Source organism: Canis aureus, chromosome 14 (genome assembly GCF_053574225.1).
Source record: "Canis aureus isolate CA01 chromosome 14, VMU_Caureus_v.1.0, whole genome shotgun sequence".
NCBI lineage: Eukaryota > Metazoa > Chordata > Mammalia > Carnivora > Canidae > Canis > Canis aureus.
The window spans coordinates 21,191,407-21,211,121 of record NC_135624.1 but is presented as its reverse complement, the minus strand read 5'-3'; the positions used below and the strand labels follow the sequence as shown (position 1 = coordinate 21,211,121).

Sequence of the window (19,715 nt, the reverse complement as noted above, 5' to 3'; positions counted from 1 at the left end):
GAGAGTGATAACCTTGTATTTAAGCATTTTTAAAGCATCTTATTGCTACAGTGATTCCCTTAACACACATACACACACGTACATACACACACAAGCACATCACACATGTGCACAGATATGAACACACAGCATACATGTATGTGCACACATGCATGCATACACATGAACACAGCACACACAGACACCAGAACCCAATTTCTGCACTTAATAGCTCTCACTCTGACATCGAGATTGGGCAAAATGGTTTGTTTAATGGAAACTTTTACTTTCTTGGAATTTTAGAGCAGGTGGCCTTTAATTCAACCTACTGTTTACCAAACTTAACCTAATCATGAGGATCACTTGGGATGTTTATTCAAAATGTACATTCTCTAGCATCCTCCCAGAATGATTCTGAGTCATGGGTCAGGACTCGGGTGCCAGAATTCTTATTGGGCAATTTTGGAAAACATTATATCTAATCCTTAAGAATCCAAATGAGGCTGCAAGAAATTAAGTTGCACAGCTTCTATCAGAACTCGGAGTTTCTCAGTCCTATCAAGACTCTTGTTTTACTTTATGCTTTTCCTAACAAAGATGGGGAACCACCAGCTTTCTCTCTGGAGTGTGTTTAATCCCATCATGTATGTGCCTATCCTTGCATTTAGCACCTGACAATTTAACTGTCTCCCTTGATGCTGATATTATGGTAATGATATCAACAGCAATAATAATAATAATCACTATAACTTATTAAATGCTTTTCTGTTAGATATGGGTCCATTTAGGTTGTTAGAAAACAATGTTTTATAAAGGCAAAAGCTAGGAAGTGACTGATTCATCTGATTTGCCATTGTTTCTACATTGACCTTGGTACTCACAGTAAATGTCATTTATTGAGAACTTGTGAGGAACAAAGTCCCACCCTTAAGACTATTACAGACATCATCTCATTATATCCCAGTAACCCAGTTATCAAATCACCATCATCATTTTACTAGAAGCCAACAGCCTTCAGCTGACTTCCCCTAACATCCACCATTCTTTCATTTGGGATTTATATTATTATATTGTGCTTGGACTGGGTATATTTGCCTGATCTAGTCCCAGCTATCTCAAGTCTTATACATCCTTCCAATGACCAACCCCAATTGCACCTTTAGATTTAAGCTTGAGGTATCGAACATCACTCCTGAGATAGAGAGCAAGAGTCAAGAAGAAGAAGAAGAAGAAAAAAAAAAAACCCCACAATTTGAAAAACAGAAATCCACTAGCCAGGAATCCAAGAGTAATGGTTTTGCATGGAAAACTCCATCTGTTTTTTGTGGGATCTGGATCAGATTTTTCCCTCCAGCCACGAGAATATGCCACTCAAAAGGATCTGCCTTGGATGGTGACAAGATGTACTCTGCCATTAAGCACTCGTGGCAAGGAAAGCATCCAGGATTTGCTTACTAAGAGAGGATGGCAAAAGAAGTAAGCTTTGCTAAAGCCTCCAGAATAAATTTTTGTTTAAACCCAACCATGGAGTTAAGACTGGGTATAAAAAAGACTTAAAGCCAACAGACTGGCACTTGGGTGTAGCTGGCACTATATCTTTCCTTAATTATTTGAAAATATGCTGTTGACTAAGCCACATTTAAAGAATAGGGAATATCATAATGAAGTTTCTAGAAAAAATAAAATGGGGTCCGGGAATAAAAGAAAAATAAGAGCAGATTCTACCTAGAAATAAGTAGCTGTCTTTCTCAGAAGTGGGTCCATGTGAGTTAATAAACCTTCAGTAAAAGAAAAAAGGGATTAGGAGACACGCCTAATTTTAAATCCTGTCTCTTCTCCTAAATGGTGTGATTGGTTTGGGGCTCAGCCTTCCTGTCTGCACCATTGATAGAATAAAACCTCAGAAGCTTATCTGGTCATTCCACATAAGTTTCTATCACAGTACTTGGCATAATAAACAACTGTTTTTAAAAACTTATTCCTTCATAAGACATAAATTCACACGAGGGATGACACCCAACCATTTTGTGTGATCGTTTGAGGGAAATGATAAATGGGCGTTCCTCCAGGAAACTATGCTGGTCATTTGGTTCAGAGCCGTAACCACTTCACCACAAAATGGAAGAGAGGGCAAGTCAGGAGGAGGCAGTTGAGGGGACAAGAAGGCATTTACAGGCCTGGGTTTTATTCTGGGCCCCAGACATGCTGGGCCTCCCTAGGCAAGTCAGTGAATACCACTATGGTATTCCAATGGGAATGGTGCTGTTCAGAGTATACAGAGTATAGACACAGTGCACCTGCAGCAAGATGGGTTTTGACAAATGTGGCACCAAGCTATTGCAGAAATCATAGAGAGAGTAGATGCAGGCATTGTAGGGATGTTTTCCCTTCACATGCACAGCAGACATTGTGAATTTTTCAATTAAAGTAAGACCCTCTTTAAGATGAAACTCTCTAACAGCCACTGACATTTGAGAGGTTGAGTCAGCATATCCCCCCAAAGTCAGATAGTTCACTGAATGTTCAGTGAAGCCACATCAATCACTTTGACTTCCTTTTGATGAACTGTATAAAAGAAAATCTCGCTCAGAAGGAACCATTCCAATTGGAAATAATCTTAAAGGACAGCTGAAAGTAACATTCACGGAATACCTGTCGTGCCAATATCTTACCTTTTTATGTTCATTCTCTTAACAGCTTTACAAATTAGGCCTTAATACTCCCATTTTAAAGATAAAGGGCTATGGCCCAAAGACAATAAGTTAGATGCCCACCATTTCATTGCAAGTGAATAACAGAAACTCCATTTTGTCTTTTAGAATCCGATATTTCATTCTATCACACTGGCTCAAAGACATTAGGGAAGTCAGAATGGTCAATTAAGAAGCAAGGTGTGAGTATTTTAATGTTGTATTTAATGTCCTCAGCATTTTCTTTTGGCCTTGGTGTTGAGGAGAAATTAGTTTCACACAATTATTGAGTTTTGCCCACAGACATTTATGCCATGCAGTATCCACCTATTCTGTTTCCACCCCAAGTAGGTGAACAGAAATTCAATTCTGACAGTAACAAGCCAGAGGTAGCACAGACCTCATAGGTTAAGTCTTCCACAAGACTGCCTCCATTTCAGAAGTTAGCCACCAGACAGCCACAAGCCTCAGGGTTCTTCAGGCCATGAAAACTTCTGACAGACTAGATACAAAAAAAGGGGGGTTCCATGCCCCCAGATTCAATGATTTGCTGGAATGACTCTCAGAACTCAGGAAACACTATACTTATGATTATACTTTTTATAAAGGATACTCCTAGGGCTAAGATCTGGAAGGGTCCCAGATATGGAGCTTCTGTGCTCTCTCCCTGGAGAATCAGATGTGCATCACCCTCCCAGCACAGCAATAATGTGTTTACAAACCAGAAAGCTCCACTGTCTGGAGTTTTTATTGGGGTTTCATTACATGAGCATGATTGATTGAACTCAATTTCCAGCCCTTCTCCATGCCACAGGTGTAGATTGCTCAAAGTCCCAACTCTCTAAAAATTATCTAGGGGCCTACCTTGAGCCATTTCATTAGCATAAAAACAGTATTATTTATTACTTGGGATAGTCCAAGGATTAGAGTATCCCTTCCACGAACAAAGGCCAATCAAATTCTTTATTATATGCCATTGTTCTATCCCATCCCACTTAGACCAAATTTGTTCTGTTTTCTAGCACCTTCAATTCTGTCAGGGGCACTACCAACCACCCTTTAAGTCTGCCACAGCTGAGAATTTGGAGCTGTCTTTGACTGTCTTTCCTTTGCTCTTCTCAAGTAGCGTGATTTCCCTTGGGTTGATTTTCTTCTCCAGGTTTCCTGGATTCATCCTCTCCTCAAGTTCTCCTACCATTGTTACCACAGCCATTCAGAATTCAAACCCTCAGGTTGTTGTGGAGCTTCTTAACTGATCTGTCTATCCCACATTCATTTACTTTAATACTTCTTGCACACAACTATCAGATCAATCTTCCTTAAACATCCAAGTAATTAGAGGTGATTTGTTCCTTTAAGCATCTTGAATGAGGATGTTTTCTCTGTGCTCTAAGGTCCCCTGTGACATTATGCTTCCTTGCCTTTTGCTCAAAGCAGAGATCAGAAAAACCATCACTGTGCCAAATAGTCTTGAGGAAAAGTACACAAGTAACTGGAATGAGCACTGATTCTAGAGTCCAAAAGGTTTGGGTTTGAATCATGATGCAACTGTAGGCTACAGATGCCTACCATTGTAGATGCACTGTATAGGGCAGAGATGTAAGGTGTGGCAGTATATAGATACTTAAATACAGAAAATCAAATCTGCAGTTAAATGGGTATTTTTCACACTCACCACACATTTCTCTAAACTCTTCCTTTTTAAGACACTATGCTAATTTCTTATTGATGCTGAAACAAATTACCATGAACAGGGGTTTAAACAATATGAATTCATTTTCTTATAGTATTGGAGGTCAGAAGTCCAGAATGAGTTTCATTAGACTAAACTCAAGATGTTGTCAAGGCTGTGTTCATCCTGGATGCTCTGGGGTAGCATCTGTTTCCTTATCTTTTCCAGTTCAAGGCCACCTGTACTCCTTAAGTCTGTTCTCCATCTTCAAAGCCCTCTAAATCAGGCCAAGTCCTTCTCATGTTACCACCTCTCTGGTTCTCCTTCCTCTGCCTATTTTTTCCACAGTTAAGGACCCATGTGAGTACATGGGGTCCACCTGAACAATCCAAACTAACTCCCCATTTTAACATCAGCTAATTAACAACCTTAATGTATCCACACCCCTACTTCCCTTTTGTCATATAAGGTAACATATTCAGAAGTCCCTGAGATTAGGAAACAGACATCTTTGGCAAGGGGAGGGCATTATTCTGTCTCATACTAAATTCAGGTGAAGTATTACCTAGGAAGCTTATCCTAATGACTCTCATTTGTTTTGCTCTCTTTCCTATAGTTCAGTAGTTTTCAATTTTGTCACCTGTGACACTTTAAAAAATATTGATGTCTTGGTTCCATTCTTGAGACTGGTGGGGGGTTAAATTGGTCCATGGTGTGACCTGAGCAAAGGACATTTTTGCAAAGCTCTCCCACTGACTCTAAAGTGCACCCAAGGTTGAGAACCACTGCTCCAGTAAATGTCTGTGTTTTCATCTTATCTCTCAATGTAGAGAGGAGGTATATCACATGATAATTAAAAGGAAGACTGCAGAATGCCTATATTCATACCTCTTGGCTCCACTTCTAACTAGTGGTCAAAACTTGAGCTATTTAAGCAATCCCTTGGTGCCTCTGATTCTTCATTTGTAAACTGGGAGGAATAAAAAGGCCTCCTAGCTTTGCTGACAAGGTTGAATGACATAATGTATATAAAAGGGTTTAGTGAGGCACATGCCTTATCTTTGAAACTCATCTAGAAGCTCTGACTGGACATAACCAACCGCTCTTTCTGTGGTTCTCAAAAAATACTTGTTATTTGATGGACAGAAAACAAGCAAGTGTGGCCAAACCACATGATTGCAGCTCTTTGAGCCATAAATCTTATTTTAGTTTATTTTTAGAATCATTTTGTCATATCTTCATTCTCCAAATATCTTCAACCAGTGTAGGCTGAATTCACGTTAGAATCTTTCTGGAAGCTTTTTAAAAGCTTCAGCCTCAGGGTCCAGCTCCCCCCCTCCTCCCTGAGATATTAACTGACACCCAGACATCAGTATCTTTTAGTCCTTCAGGTAATTATAATACAGAGCAAGGGATTAGAATCTCAGACCTGGACTAGATCTCTACAACTGTTGCACTCTGAGTACATGTAACAAAAGTAATGACTTATGCCTGGGAATGCCATGGTGGGTCTACTGACTGGGAAAGAGTGTAGTAAAAAGGAAGTAGGAAACAGAAGGGATTTAAAAAGTTGTAGTGTAGTAGGAAGGGAGGGAGGGAAGAAGGGAGGGAGAGGGGGAGAGGGGGAGAGAGAGAGAGAGAGAGAAAGCAGACACAGAGAAAGTAAGGAAAGAAAGATGGTCAAGTATACCTAAAATTTATCTCTGGATGACGTGTTAGTATTCATGCTATGTATTAACTATGCTCTTCTACCCCAACTGGGCCTTATGGAGAGATTGGTATCCACAGAAAGAGTTTCATTAGAGTGGAGACTCTATGTCCTTCCAACAGTGTGTACTCATATTTCAACAAACCCAAATTCAACAGCTGCACAGATTTGTTCTGTGGCCACTGAGGTAGGTAGTACTAGAAGTTGTGTAAAAAAAGACTAAGCTGAAAGTTTGGGGCTATTCCTTAATAGCCCCTGGGTAGTACACAGGTCACTATGGGGACCGCAAGGAACGTGAGTCAGAGGAGAAAATTACTCAAGCAAGTTGCCCAATCTCCTAACATCCGGTGGTGGAGAAAGTCTCTAAGTAACCTCAAGGTGACTCCCAGGCAGGTGGCCAGAGCACAAAGAAATTTCCTATCTGCTGTAAAAGGATCTATAGCAAAAATTACGTCACAACTCGAATTTACATATCTACTTATAACGTAGAAAATTCTTCCCCACTTATGATCTTATCTGATTTTTTTTTCCAGTGGGGAAAAAAAAACACCTTTGTAAGATACATGGGTTAAATATTATCGCCATACTGGAGATGATAACTTAAGTCTTAGGCAGTGAGTGACTGATAGAGATAATCCTATCTCCTTTATGGATGCACTTTTCCTTAAGAAAATAATAATTAATCATGGCATAAATGATTACAGATATACTGTAAGTATTTAAAAACCATTTGTCAAGGTGCTGAAAATCAGGACCAGTAGGGTACAGTGAGGCTCCATCTAAGAAGGAAAATGAGCCTGGGGAGGTGTTTTGATATGGAATAACAGCAATTTCCACTGGGAAATGGAAATTTAAAATCAACAGTATATTTCCCTGCAAAAAAAGATTATACATAACATATAACTACATATATATTTCTGCAGTGAACATGAAATTTCATTTACCAAATGTTATCATGTTAAAAGTCAGACATTTTGTTAATACTAGTTACTGATTATTAAATATCTGAATAGCAGAATAAGACAAGGTTCTTGACATGCATTAACAATCGAGTCCTAACAACTGCCCAACAATATAGGTCATTATTACAAGATTATTCTCCATTCATGTTCAAGGAGACTGAGGCCCACCCAGCCAAGGCCCCACAGCTCGCGGATGGCAGAGCCATGATTCAGACCCAGGTCGCTCTGACTCCCAGCTCATGCTTTTTCCACTGCTCTATGCCATCTCTTCTAAGCCCATAATTAAGCAAAATAATATACTCTTCACAAATGAAAAGATCTCATGCACGAAAGTGACGAGACAACTTTTGGTTGATGGGCTTCCAAATATGCAGTGGATCCTTTTTCTGGAAACCGCATTTGGCATAAGGGGGCCTAAAGTCCAGACAGTTTTCATGACGTAACTCAAGGTCTCCGTGAATGTTAGCCTTGAGTCTGAAATAGCTCTGAGCCCTCCCATCCTGGCATCTTCCCTGCAACGCCCCCTAGTACCCCCAGCCGAGCTCAGACTGCCCACAGGATTTGCAGGTGGGTGAGTTGACAATGCTGGTGGGGTTTGAAACAAGGTACATCATGATCCCCTTCTTCATCCCAGTAACTATTTCCAATGCTCTCACTCTCCCTTGGAGCTTATTCTCGGCTCTGTAGGACTTCATGTTTGTTTGTTTTGCCTTCAGGTTTAAAAAGGAGTCTTAGCAGCAGTTCAAGACCTTTATAAAATTAATCTGTCATTACTTAGAGCCATCCAGAGGGCTGCTGAAAAGGAATGACACTCTGCGAGGTGGTACCTGAGACCAGATTTTGAGTGTGATCTGGTTTTGCATAAAACTCATTTTCATGGTGTTTCTCTCATATCCAATCCCACTTGTCTTAATCAAAGAGCATCTTCCCTCAAGTCCTAAAGTCAGCCAAGAGTACACCCCATGGTTCTTATCATACCCAACAGCCTTACCTGTGAGGCCCAGTGATCCTGCAGCTCTGGTTGCTCAGCAGGTCACTGCCTCCCTCAGTCTTCCTTGGTCCCATGCCTTGTCTTCCTTGAGACCCTTTCCTACCAGGGCTTAGTTTCTGTCAAAATGGAAGCAATAAAAAGGAGTGAATAGGGACACTGGAATTCCAGACCAAAGAACCCACTCTGAGTTTACTTCCTGCTTCCCTCAATCAGCTGATGTGGGTGACCAGGGACTAGTCACTTACCTGTTGGAGACTCCTTTTCTCACATATAAAGCAGAGATCACAGTAGTATGTCCTACTTATCTCACAGACCTATAGGAAGGATCAGAAGAGACAGCAGACAAAAAACAATTCAGTAAAATGTGAGGTAAGCATTAGTTCCTTCACTGCTGCTCCTGTGACTGGAGACTGCCTCCTGGAGCTGCCCTTGACACTGGGGAGGCAAAACTGGAAGTGAATTATCATATGTTGCCATGTGATGGGATAAGGTGTAGAGTGTCAAGGGGGCCTGGAGGAGGGATCCTGGGTGATGTCTGGGATAGGGGACACAGCCAGATTCCAGGAAGAATTCACAGAGGAAGTCAGATTTGAGCCAGGCCATGATGGCTGAATGGGCGTTCTCTGAGAAAACAAAGAAACAAAGAGCGTCTCAGGACAAAAGACCAGCACATATAAAGAACTGCTTATGGTAACATAAATTTCCGTCACCTTAGTCCCAGGAAGGTCACAATGGCTTTAAGCAGAAAGTGGAATAATAAGAAGCATGTTTAAGAAAGATTATTTTAGAGGCAGTGGGGCAAGGAAAAGAAGAGAAAAGTTAGTTTTTGTTGCTACTATTATTATTATAAGAGATAATCTCTCCTGTGGGCCTGAATAGAGATTAAGTATGATTTAAGAGTTCAATTGTCCTCTGCATGAAAGAAACATTGTGAACCCTGGGGCAAGACTGGGAGGGGCAAAGAGGCATTGGCCTTCCTTTCAAGGTCAGGTGACATGCCAGAGTAGGATAAAGACTCTCTTTCTAGAGAGTGGAGATTCCTACTGTCAGTAACCTCAAAAAAGAGTTGATGCTGGAAAAAGAAATGGAGCCCAGGATGACAAAATTCATCTCTGAGCCTGGACTCCATGAAGTCTAGATAAGTTCAAAGACAAAGATAGTCCTGGAGATGCCACGAGACCCCTGAGAGGGACCCCAGGAGAACGCACTTGGGTCTATCATGCCTGAGTGTCTCCACATCAAACAGCAGTGTATTTCCCCCTGATTTAATCCCCATCTCTTATCCCAGAGCCATCAGCCATGACATGAAAACTTGTTAACTAACTAGTCTCAGCTGTATCCAAAGAAAAATGAAGCTCATCCAGACCGGGACCATGGATGATAGTGAAAAGCAGTGAGGATAATGGTCAATGTTTATCAAGCCAAGAATGAAGAGTTAGGAGCTTAGGTGGATTACCTTATTATCTCAACAATCCTGAGATTACAGAACTGCAGTTAACTTCATTTTACAGTTAAGAAATCTAAGGTTTAGTGTGGTTAGAGAATGTGCGCAAATCACACAGCTTATATGCAACATTCTGTCTCCAAAGCTAATTCCGCTGCTACCCTGGACTATCTCCAAACTTTGGTCCAAGTGAGCAATGGCTGTACCCATGCATGGAGTGGAAACAACGGAGACTGGTAGTGTCGTGAGGAGCAATCTGAGATGGAGCAACTGTGGTGGGTCCATGGCCAAAAGATGCAAGTGCAGGTAACAACGCACATTAATACTGGGACAGTAGGAGATGTGGCCTAAGGCTGCTCTGAGAGCCAAAAGAAAGGTCAGGAAACATCGAAATGAAGACTAAGCCCCTGTTCACACTGATAAGCAGCACCAAGCGGCCAGACTTAGCCTATCCAATGCGGCCATCTTGATGCTTACCAGTTGATGAGGCCTGAGGGACTTCCAATTTATCATTATATGGCCACGAGTATTGTTTTCACAGAGGAAAAGAAGAGGAAAATATCAAGAACTTATTAAGTGGCCCATAATCAAATTTCAAACTTGAAAATTCCTGAGAAAAAAACTATTCTACGTGGACCTAAACAAATTACACGCTGATAGCATGCTGTTTGTAGAGCCCTCTGACTTAATCTGCTGTTCTATTATCAACTCCACTGTTACTAATGGATTTTCTTTGGAACTCAATTCTAGCAGAGCAAGGAAGAAACTGGCAGCAGCACAAGAAGCTGCTTTAAAGGCAAATAACATCAATATCTACCCCTGGGGCCTCAAAGACATGTGGTTACCTTCAAAACTAGTCCCAAGGGAGCTCTCTGGAGTCTTATCCTCTCCAGATAAGGCTTCTTCACTTCCATAATCTCAATAGAACATTCTACAGTTCACAGATGACCTTACCACTATAACTCTTCCAAATAATGTAGGCGCATCTCAAGTTCCTTACCCCTCAAAAGGTAGAAATCTAAATCAGCAGCAGCACGACAGCATCTGGAAGGTTGTTAGAAATGCAAAATCTCAGGCCCCACCAAAGACATAATAAATCAGAATTCTCATTGAACAAGATCCCCAGGTGATTTGCGTGCATGTTACATGAAGAAGCATAGTGGAAGATTGCCTGAGATCTCTGAGTATCAGGCACCACATAGGATATAATATCTGTATTACAACATTGACTTGAGTATGGGTTTGTATGGCTCAAATAATTAGTGAATCCATTAACTATGGACATCTCAACATGTGTCCCTTGCTCTTGCTTTGCTAAGCACTAGAGGTGATAGCAAAAAAAAAAAAAGAAAAACAAAAAATAGCCAAGATATGATCCCTATTGACAGCAAGCTTACAATTCTGTTGGAGAAAGAAAATATACATACGTTCAGAATTACCTTTCAGAAAGGAAAAACGACCCTGTCACTGCTCAGCATAAAATAACCAGGATTCACCAATGTCAACAGGATTAAGTCTATACTGCAGCAGAGCATCAGAGGCCTTTCAAGAGCCTGGAGCAAACCTTTCTCCCAGACCTCATCCATGGCCACTGCCTTTCCTCTGGTGCTTTGCCTCAGCCACACTGACCCTGAAGATCCTAGAATATGCAGACCTTGCTCCCATCCCCATGCTTTGCCCTTGCCGAAAGACGCCACCCCTTTCTGCCCTTCCCCCTTCTTATGATCACTCCATAGAATTCTATAGACTTATCCCTTCTGTGATAAGCATTCCTTTGGCTTCAAATTTTAAGGAATTTTCTTTCTTGCATATTCCCATTGCAAGTTCTGTTTTTGACTGTCTTGTAGGTATAAGGTCTAGTTGAAAGAAATAAAAATGGTCTATGAAACAGCTATAAATCAGTGACGCAATCCATCAAATCACTGTCTCCACCTCAAGCACACCTAAGAGCCCATTCCCAGGATCAAAGTGCCCTAATTCTTCTCCCTCAGACTTCCCTGCAGATCATCTCACCTACTGGCTAAGCCCTGTGGGAACTAGAGGATCTCAGTCCTAGGCCTGGGATATCCTTCCACACCTCTTTCATTTGGGAGACTCCTGCTCATCCTTTATTTATTTTTTTAAGATTTTACTTATTTATTTGAGAGAGAGAGAGAGTGAGCGAGAGCACAAGAGCTGCGTGAGGGGTATAGGGAGAAGCAGACTGCCTGCTGAGCGGCGAGCCCAATACCAGGCTTGATCCTGGAACCCTGGGATCCTGACCTGACCAAAGGCAAATGCTTAACTGAGCCACCCAGGCACCCCTGCTCATCCTTTATATCTTGTCTCAAATGCAACATTACTTAGAAAGCTTCTCCACTTCCCAGAAGTATGTTGGTCCTTCTCATCTGTGATCCAACAACACTTTGTATTTGTCTCTATCTAAAAACTGATCTGGTTGATTGTGTATCTTTGCTTGCCTGTCTCTTCCACCTGACGCAGTGTTTCTAGGACAGAGACTTATCTTCTATGGCATGAGTAGGACTGCTTGTGTATTCTCAGTGTTCTGCAAATGTCTGGCACAAAATAGACCAGTGCTTCCTAACACTGCTAATTAATCATCAGAATCAACCACATGTCACTTAAAAATTCACATGCCTGCGCTTCATCCCAAAAGATCCTGCTTCTATAAGTTTAGGATAGGGTTCAGGCATCTTTATTTTTCAAATGCTCCCCTGATAATTCTGACCTGCAACCAAGATTTAGAAATACTGCAGGAGGCCCTTATCAAAGTCTGTTAGTGATGGAATTATCCATCCTCTACCCCTGGGTATGCTCACTACTTTTCTAGATAAACCTGAGGTACCTTGATTGGATTGCCTTGGTCCTTTCTGGCTACATATACACCTTATACCTATCCACATCCTGATATCACTGCACTGATAGTAAGTAGTATATGTATGTAAGGGCTCAGTTGTTGTGTGTGGCCATCTCTATGTGTAATAGGAGGCAAAGAAGAATAGGATGAGTATGTAATTACAGGAGAATAATGGCAGAGATCTTGCAGGTACACCTTGTCTCCTCTGTCCAATGTTCCCAAGATATCATGTCCCTACCTCTACAACACCATCCCTTAACTTTCCTGGTATGGGCATATCTGTGCTTAAACTAGACTGCCCCTGCCAGACTCCCTGCAGCTCTTCTCTTTGGCGCTGTAATCTCAACTCCTATCTCAGTGCCTGCCACATAATAAGTGCTCAATAAAGGTTTGATGACTCCCTGACTCTACACAGACCAAATAACTGAATGAATAAATGAGTGAAAAAGAGGATTTGGATAGATAGATGGAAAAGAACAGGAGTGGGGATTCAGAATCAAGGCGTTCATGGGTCTAGAGAAGAGAATGAGATTGGTATGTGATTAAGACAACAAGGTAAGAGTTTTTGAATATAGCTCCTCTTCTTTGGAGAAAGAAGCCTTTGTGGTTCCTTCCTTGGGATTCTAACAATGGACTGCTGTACTGTGCAGGAGGGAGCTGTTCTGGAGTCAGGTAGAGTTATTCCTAAGTCTGCCATAGAATTTCTATGTTGCTATCAATAAAGGAAAGAAGGAAAATGAAAGGGAATATTTACTTGGCATCTATTTTCTGCCTGACGCTTTGCATATGCTGTCTCCCTGGGCAGCAGTGACAGCTTCTTGTGCTATTACTGCCCTCTTTCTGCTGATGGAAATTAAAGTAAAAGAGTTTAAATGACTCTGACAACTTGTTCTTTTCCCTGCGTACTTTACTGCTTCCATTCACCTAAGCTATCTGGGCCTCTGCTTCTGTGACCTGAAAATGAATGGATTGTGTTAGATTATATCTTAGGTCTTTTTAGTTCTAAAATCAATGGGTTTACCTTTGCTGTGGGGTTTCTCAACCTTGAGGCAACTTTCTTTGAAGCCTGTCTATTTCTTAGTACCATACTAGGCGTCATTCAATAATTGCTTACTAAATGCAAGAATTGAGTTTAATCACCTGGGCAGCTCTGGGAGATAGACAGTATAACATTTTGCTCTAGCTGAGAAACGTTTGCTCACCGTCCCTGAACAAACCTTGCATATTCTTATTTTTTCACTTTTGCCCGTAATTTGCTCTCCACTTATCAAAATTCTACTCTGTCTTAAAAGTCTAACTTGATTTACCTCTTCCACGAAGGCCTCCCTGGTTGCCAATGAAACCAGCTAACATGGAAGGAAGGATGGGGTTATTGCAGTTGATTTACCAACAAAGTCAGTCACATCTCAAGCTTGGGCTGCTCCATAATTAGGGAATGGGTGATGGGAGGCAAACTCAGAGTCCAATATGTTTCCTCAAGGGGATTTAAAGAAAGAATAGTCCAGGGGTGCCTCAGTGGCTCAGTTGGTTAGACATCTGCCTTTGGCTCAGGATCATGATCCCATGACCCATGGTCCTGGGATCAAGCCCCAGGTTGGGCTCCTGGCTTAGCCTGCTTCTCCTTCTCCCCCTTCTCCTCACTGTTTGTGCTCTCTCTCTTTCAAATGAACAAAATCTTTAATATATATAAAAGAACAGTCCTAAATTGCTCTTCCCTAGATTCTCTGGGCTTTAAAGGACCCCCATTATCACCTTAGAAATAAAATGACTATATCTAGTTTAAAAACTTCTATTACTTCTAGCTTTTACAATTCTTTACAAACTGTTCACAACCTCTGCCATCATATACCATTAAATCTGCATACACCCAGCTCCCTCACATGGAAGATGTCTCTCTGCCTGGGGTAGTGGTGGAAAATCACTGAAGAGGACTGACTTTATGCATTACATCTCTGCCTGTGGACATCCTCAAGAGGTCAGGTCACTATCCATGCAAGCAGAATCACCTGCTTTATGGAAATATTTCTTCTTTTTAATATAGCTTTGTTCATTCTTAGTAAAACAAGATGTAATTAGCATTTCTTAGCCACAACCAACAAAACTGAAATGCTTACTCTCAAGTATACACACATACTATGATCTCCGACATCCAACACAGATGACTAAAGAATATGTTAAATATTCTGGCTCACTGTGCTATATGAATCATAGTGAGCTTTAAAAATCAGACAACAGTTTTTGTCCTTTGTAGGTTATCACTTAACATTTGCTCACTTTTGTATCCCTGATATATGGCACAGTGACAAAATGAGGCATTCAGTAAATATTTGTTGACTAAAACCAACAATCAATGGATTCATCTCTACTTCTTTTATTTTTCTCTTTTCTAATATGACAGAAAATGTGTCATCAATATAATAAACACATTAATTTCACACTGGAAAATCTGAGTCACATAATGGAAGAAACCTGTGTCCCTAGGGCTTTGCTAATGTTTCTGCAGTTATACTTGCAATTCATCTGTTTTTACACTCCCCTCTCCTCTACTGAACATGTGTTTTTTAAGGGAGGTGACTGTCTTACTCATCTCTGTATCATCAACATTTATTACAGTCCCCAGCTCATAATAAGTTTAGTAGTTGTTTATTAAATGAGTGAGCAAATATATTTCTAAAATGATTGCTGTGCCTACATTGACTTCCTGGCCCCTCCTAGTCCCTATCCTAGTTTTTTTTTAGAATTCTCAGCTACTTCTCTGTTGTATTTAGACAAGCAGCTTGCGGGAAAATTAGAAGTAAATCCCTTTTACAAAAAGTAGAAACTCTTGATAGGAATAATTTTTAAATGTTTTTTAAATCACAAAATTGTAATGCTTGAAGGAACATCACAAATCTTTCAAACATGAATAATATATTGAAAAACCTATCTAGCAATAAGGTGAAATTGGTATATCTTATGATATATTATAAATGAATACTTAGAAAAAGACACATGAACAATCAATACACAGGAGAAATTAAAATGCAAGGGATAAGCACATAGAAAATCTTTCATATAGATATTAGTAGGGAGTTTGGGAGGTTATAAGAATTCTCATGCTCTGCTCATAGGAATACAGACTGGTGTTGCCACTCAGAAGAGCCAACTGGCATTACTGGCTTTATATGCATATAACCTAAAATCCCCCCACACCTCCTCATGGCTGACAGCCTCTCCATGGCGTCCTGCCCACTGCTCCCTTGAGTGTATTCAATAAACTTCTATTTCCCTGGTTCTGCCCTACGTGAATTCTTTCACCACCCATGCCACAGCTTCTACCCAATAGTCACCCCACATCTGGGGGCTTTCATCCAATTGAGAGACACCCCATTTATAAAGGCACTACAGAAAACTGTAGGATTCTTCCGAGAGACAAACAGATTTGACCAAATGAGAAGGCATACCATGATCTTGGATGGAAAGAACTGATGTCAATTCCTTCTAAATCACTCTATAAGTGTAGTGTCATTTTACTAAATACACCAACAGGTTTATTTGGGAAACAAAGAGCAAATTCCAAAGCCAATACAAAAGAATAAATAAGAATATCCAGAGCAATTCTAAAAAAGAAGAATATTGAGAAGGGACAACCTTTAGTAGATGTTAAAATATCGTATAAAGCAAAATAATCTGCAAGATATATGATGGATAGATGAAGAGACAGACCCAATAAATAGAAAATAACTCAAAAAATGGCCTCAGATGTACACCGGGATTAAGCATATCATAAAGGTGGCATTTCAAATCAATGAGGAATAGAAGGATTATTCAGTAAATGGTACAAAATAACTAGATGGCCACTGAAAGAAAAGTCTAGTGAGATCAATAATTTAAAAATGAACCTATAAAAGTTCCAGAAAACACTGTAGTGATTTTTGATATACAATCTCTAAGTGGAAGAGGTCTTTCTAAACATGATATAAAAACCAGAAGTAATAAAACCAAAAAAAAAGTGAAAAATTGACAATAAAAAATCTGGACATAGCAAAACCTACAGTAACCAAAGTCAGAAATTGTCAACAGCAAAACAAGAAAAATATTTGCATTTTATATCTTAGGAAAAAAAGAGCCAATTTCCCTAATACTTAAAAAAAACCTCCCATAAACATTAAGACCAACAATCCAATAGAAAAATTAAAGGAGTATTTAGAGAAAAATAATAGCCCTTAAACATACGTAATTATGTTCAAACTTTTTAGAAGATAAATGCAAATACAAATTATGGTGAGATACCATTCCCACCCATTATATTAGGAAATACTTTAAAAATGTGTTAGGTACCCAGGTACCCTGGGTAGCTCAGTGGTTGAGTGTCTGCCTTTGGCTCAAGTCATGATCTCGGGGTCCTGGGATCGAGTTCCGCAGGGAGCCTGCTTCTCCCTCTGCCTATGTCTCTGTGCCCCCCCATGTGTGTCTCTCATGAATAAATAAATAAAATCTTTAAAAATTTTTTAATAAAAATATACAAAAATTTGTTAATACATGGGTTGTCAAGAATGTAGGGAAACAGCCACTCTCCTACACTGCTGGTAAGAATGTAAATTAGTAGCACCTCTAGGGAGGACAATTCATCAGTAGCTATCAAAATTACAATTGCAAATATTTTTGACACAGAAATACCACATCTACATATTTCTTCTACAAATATACTTGCATAAGTATATTCACTGCTGCCCTATTTGTAAGACCAAAGATTGCAAACTATTGTTTCCAATCCTCCACTGAAAATATTTTCTCTTCCTTTATTGCCTTGGGCACAGTAACAATGCTGAGTTTTAAGTCAGTCTCTGAATTCTTGGGAGCCCTGTAGATCTGTTTATTTCCTATCAGTTCTATTAATTTTTCTTCAGGTTGTCACCACTCCTCATGTGCCTGTTGTTTGTTTGGTTGGTTTTGGTGGCTGGAACTTTCTATTTGTAAAATTATTTCTAAAAATAATGTGAAGCCAATTGTGGTTACATTTCACAGTGAAGATGTACCTTTGCTTCCACCAAGAGCTATTAGCAATCTTGAATCATCTCAATCCAATTTCTGGAATTATGAGGTCATGATCAGATCCTGTAAGGGCTTGCCCCTTGGGACTGGAATTCATTCATTCTTTGTGTTTACCCCTTTGGAGTCCCAGCCCAAAGTTGAAGGGTCACCTTGGAGTGCCCTTAACATTTTTGTCCCATGAAGTTGTTCACAAAGTCCTCAGCATTCTCACTCAGGTCTAAAGCACCCTCAGGGGCTGGCCTCACAGTCCTGGGTTTCCATTCCCCTCAGCTCCTAACCAAGTAACCAAGTAATTCCTTCTTTCTGTTTAACTCTCTAATACCTTCAGGTAGATAATATCTAGGGAAGAGATATCAGGTAGATATATAGATATAGATGATATAGATATAGATATATAGATAAAAAATATATATATATTTTTTGAGCTAAATTATCTCTTTATTAGGAAAGCACCAACACCACATTCTTGGAAATTACTGGAATTTTATTTGCCTCAGGCTTATGACTTGCAACCAAAGACATTGTGCAAAGAAAGCAAAGATTAAGTACACTTTAGGGAGAAGGAGACGATACACATTGGTAACATAGGAGATCAGGTTGACAAAAGAAGCCATCCAATACACTATATAGATTGCAATATTCAATAGCGTTTTCAACAAAACTTTTTTTTGTTTAAATCAAGAGCAAAAAAAATTAAACAATGTTTACAGTAGACATAAATCTTATACAGTTCAAAAAGCATTTTTTTCAGATCATAGAGCATAAAATGGAAAAATGTCTAGGCAGGTGAAGTCTAACTACTGTACATTTATCACCTATTAAAGTTGCTTATATGTAACACAGTGTAAAAAAAAAATACCGAACAAATTAAAACCTTGAAAATTGCCTGATGAAAAATAAAATAACCAGTGGCTTTTAATGGCTTCTCCTGGTTATCAGTGCTACAAAAAGACAAAAAAATCTTCTCATCTGAACAGGTGGTAAAACCAGGCACAGTCAAACCGTTACCAAATAGACCCACCCATAGAAATATACTATCCACCCACATATTTTCCGTCAAAAGCTTTGTCTGTTTTTAATCTTTGAATCTTTGAGGCCCATTTGGTCACAGTATGTTACTAATATTTGTGTGTGTGTCTGTGTGTGTTGTGTGTTTTTATACCATGATATCATATGTATATGATATATATATATATATATGTGTATATATATATATACATATATATATATTTTAACATTTAGCTAGCTTTTCTGGTTATCCTTGTGGGACACTTCCATATTATCTTGCATGATGACCAGGAACAAAATTCCCAAAACCCCAACATGTTCATCAATCAATAAATTATGGTACATTCATACAACAGAATAAATTATTATGCATTTATGATTGAATAACAAAAATGTTAAATAAATGATGGCATATTTATATAATAGAATGCTATTCAGCTACAGAGAGGCTATTATTTAGGTGCTGATATAGACCAATCTCCAAAATACATTGTTTGGGTGAAAAAGCAAGCTACCTAACAATGTACATTCATTTAGTGTAGTATCATTTTTTAAAAGATTTTATTTATTTATTCATGAGAGACAGAGAGAGAGAGAGAGAGAGAGGCAGAGACATAGGTAGAGGGAGAAGAAGCAGGCCCCATACAGGGAGCCCAACACGGGACTCCATCCCGGGAATCCGGGATCACGCCCTGAGCCAAAGGCAGATGCTCAACTGCCGAGCCACCCAGGCATCTCAGTGTAGTATCATTTATATGCTATCATTTAGACAAAAAAAATTTCTAGAAGGATTAAAATAATTTAATACTTGGATTGTTTGGATCTTAGAAAAGTATATAGCCAAGGCATGGGAGTGAGAAGAAAATTCTTCAGTTTTTATCATTTTTTTACATTGATTTTTGAAACCAGTAATATATTATCTGTTCGATATAAAAGCAGATAAAATAAATATTAGATGATAAAAAATGGGTAAAGCTATGTCCATGAACCTGTTTGTTGCTGCAGTGTTTATAAGAGCAAAAAATTAAAAGCGACCCAAATGTTCAACTATAGGTTCAATATAGTTGACCTAAATGTTCAATTATAACAGTGTCACTCATGGGATATTCTGTGATGATATGAAAAATAAATGTGGACATTATACAGAAACATGGATACACTACTTTTCTATTGGTGTGTAATAACAAACTTAGCAGCACAAAACATCATTTGTTCTCTCATAGTTGTGTAGCTCAGAAGTCTCATGTGGTGAAGCTGGGTTCTCCACTCAAGGATTCACAAGGCTGAAATCAAATGGTCAGGTGACCTGAGTTCTTTTCTTAGAATTCTGCCTCCCTCAATGGAAAATGCATATTATTAAAGAAAGAAAA

General features: G+C 39.5%; 1 long non-coding RNA gene across 5 annotated transcripts in view; it reads right to left on the bottom strand.

The window, feature by feature from the left end:
• Positions 1-19,715, bottom strand: part of LOC144283221 (uncharacterized) — a 310,775-nt gene that overhangs the window by 58,616 nt on the left and 232,444 nt on the right. For 4 of the 5 annotated variants that reach the window (XR_013351657.1, XR_013351658.1, XR_013351655.1 and 1 more), the window contains 2 exons: positions 8,248-8,316; positions 8,003-8,118 (listed from right to left, as the gene is read on the bottom strand). This is a non-coding gene — a long non-coding RNA (uncharacterized LOC144283221). The remainder of the gene's footprint in view (positions 1-8,002; positions 8,119-8,247; positions 8,317-19,715) is intronic. The other variant, XR_013351656.1, reaches the window with a different exon arrangement.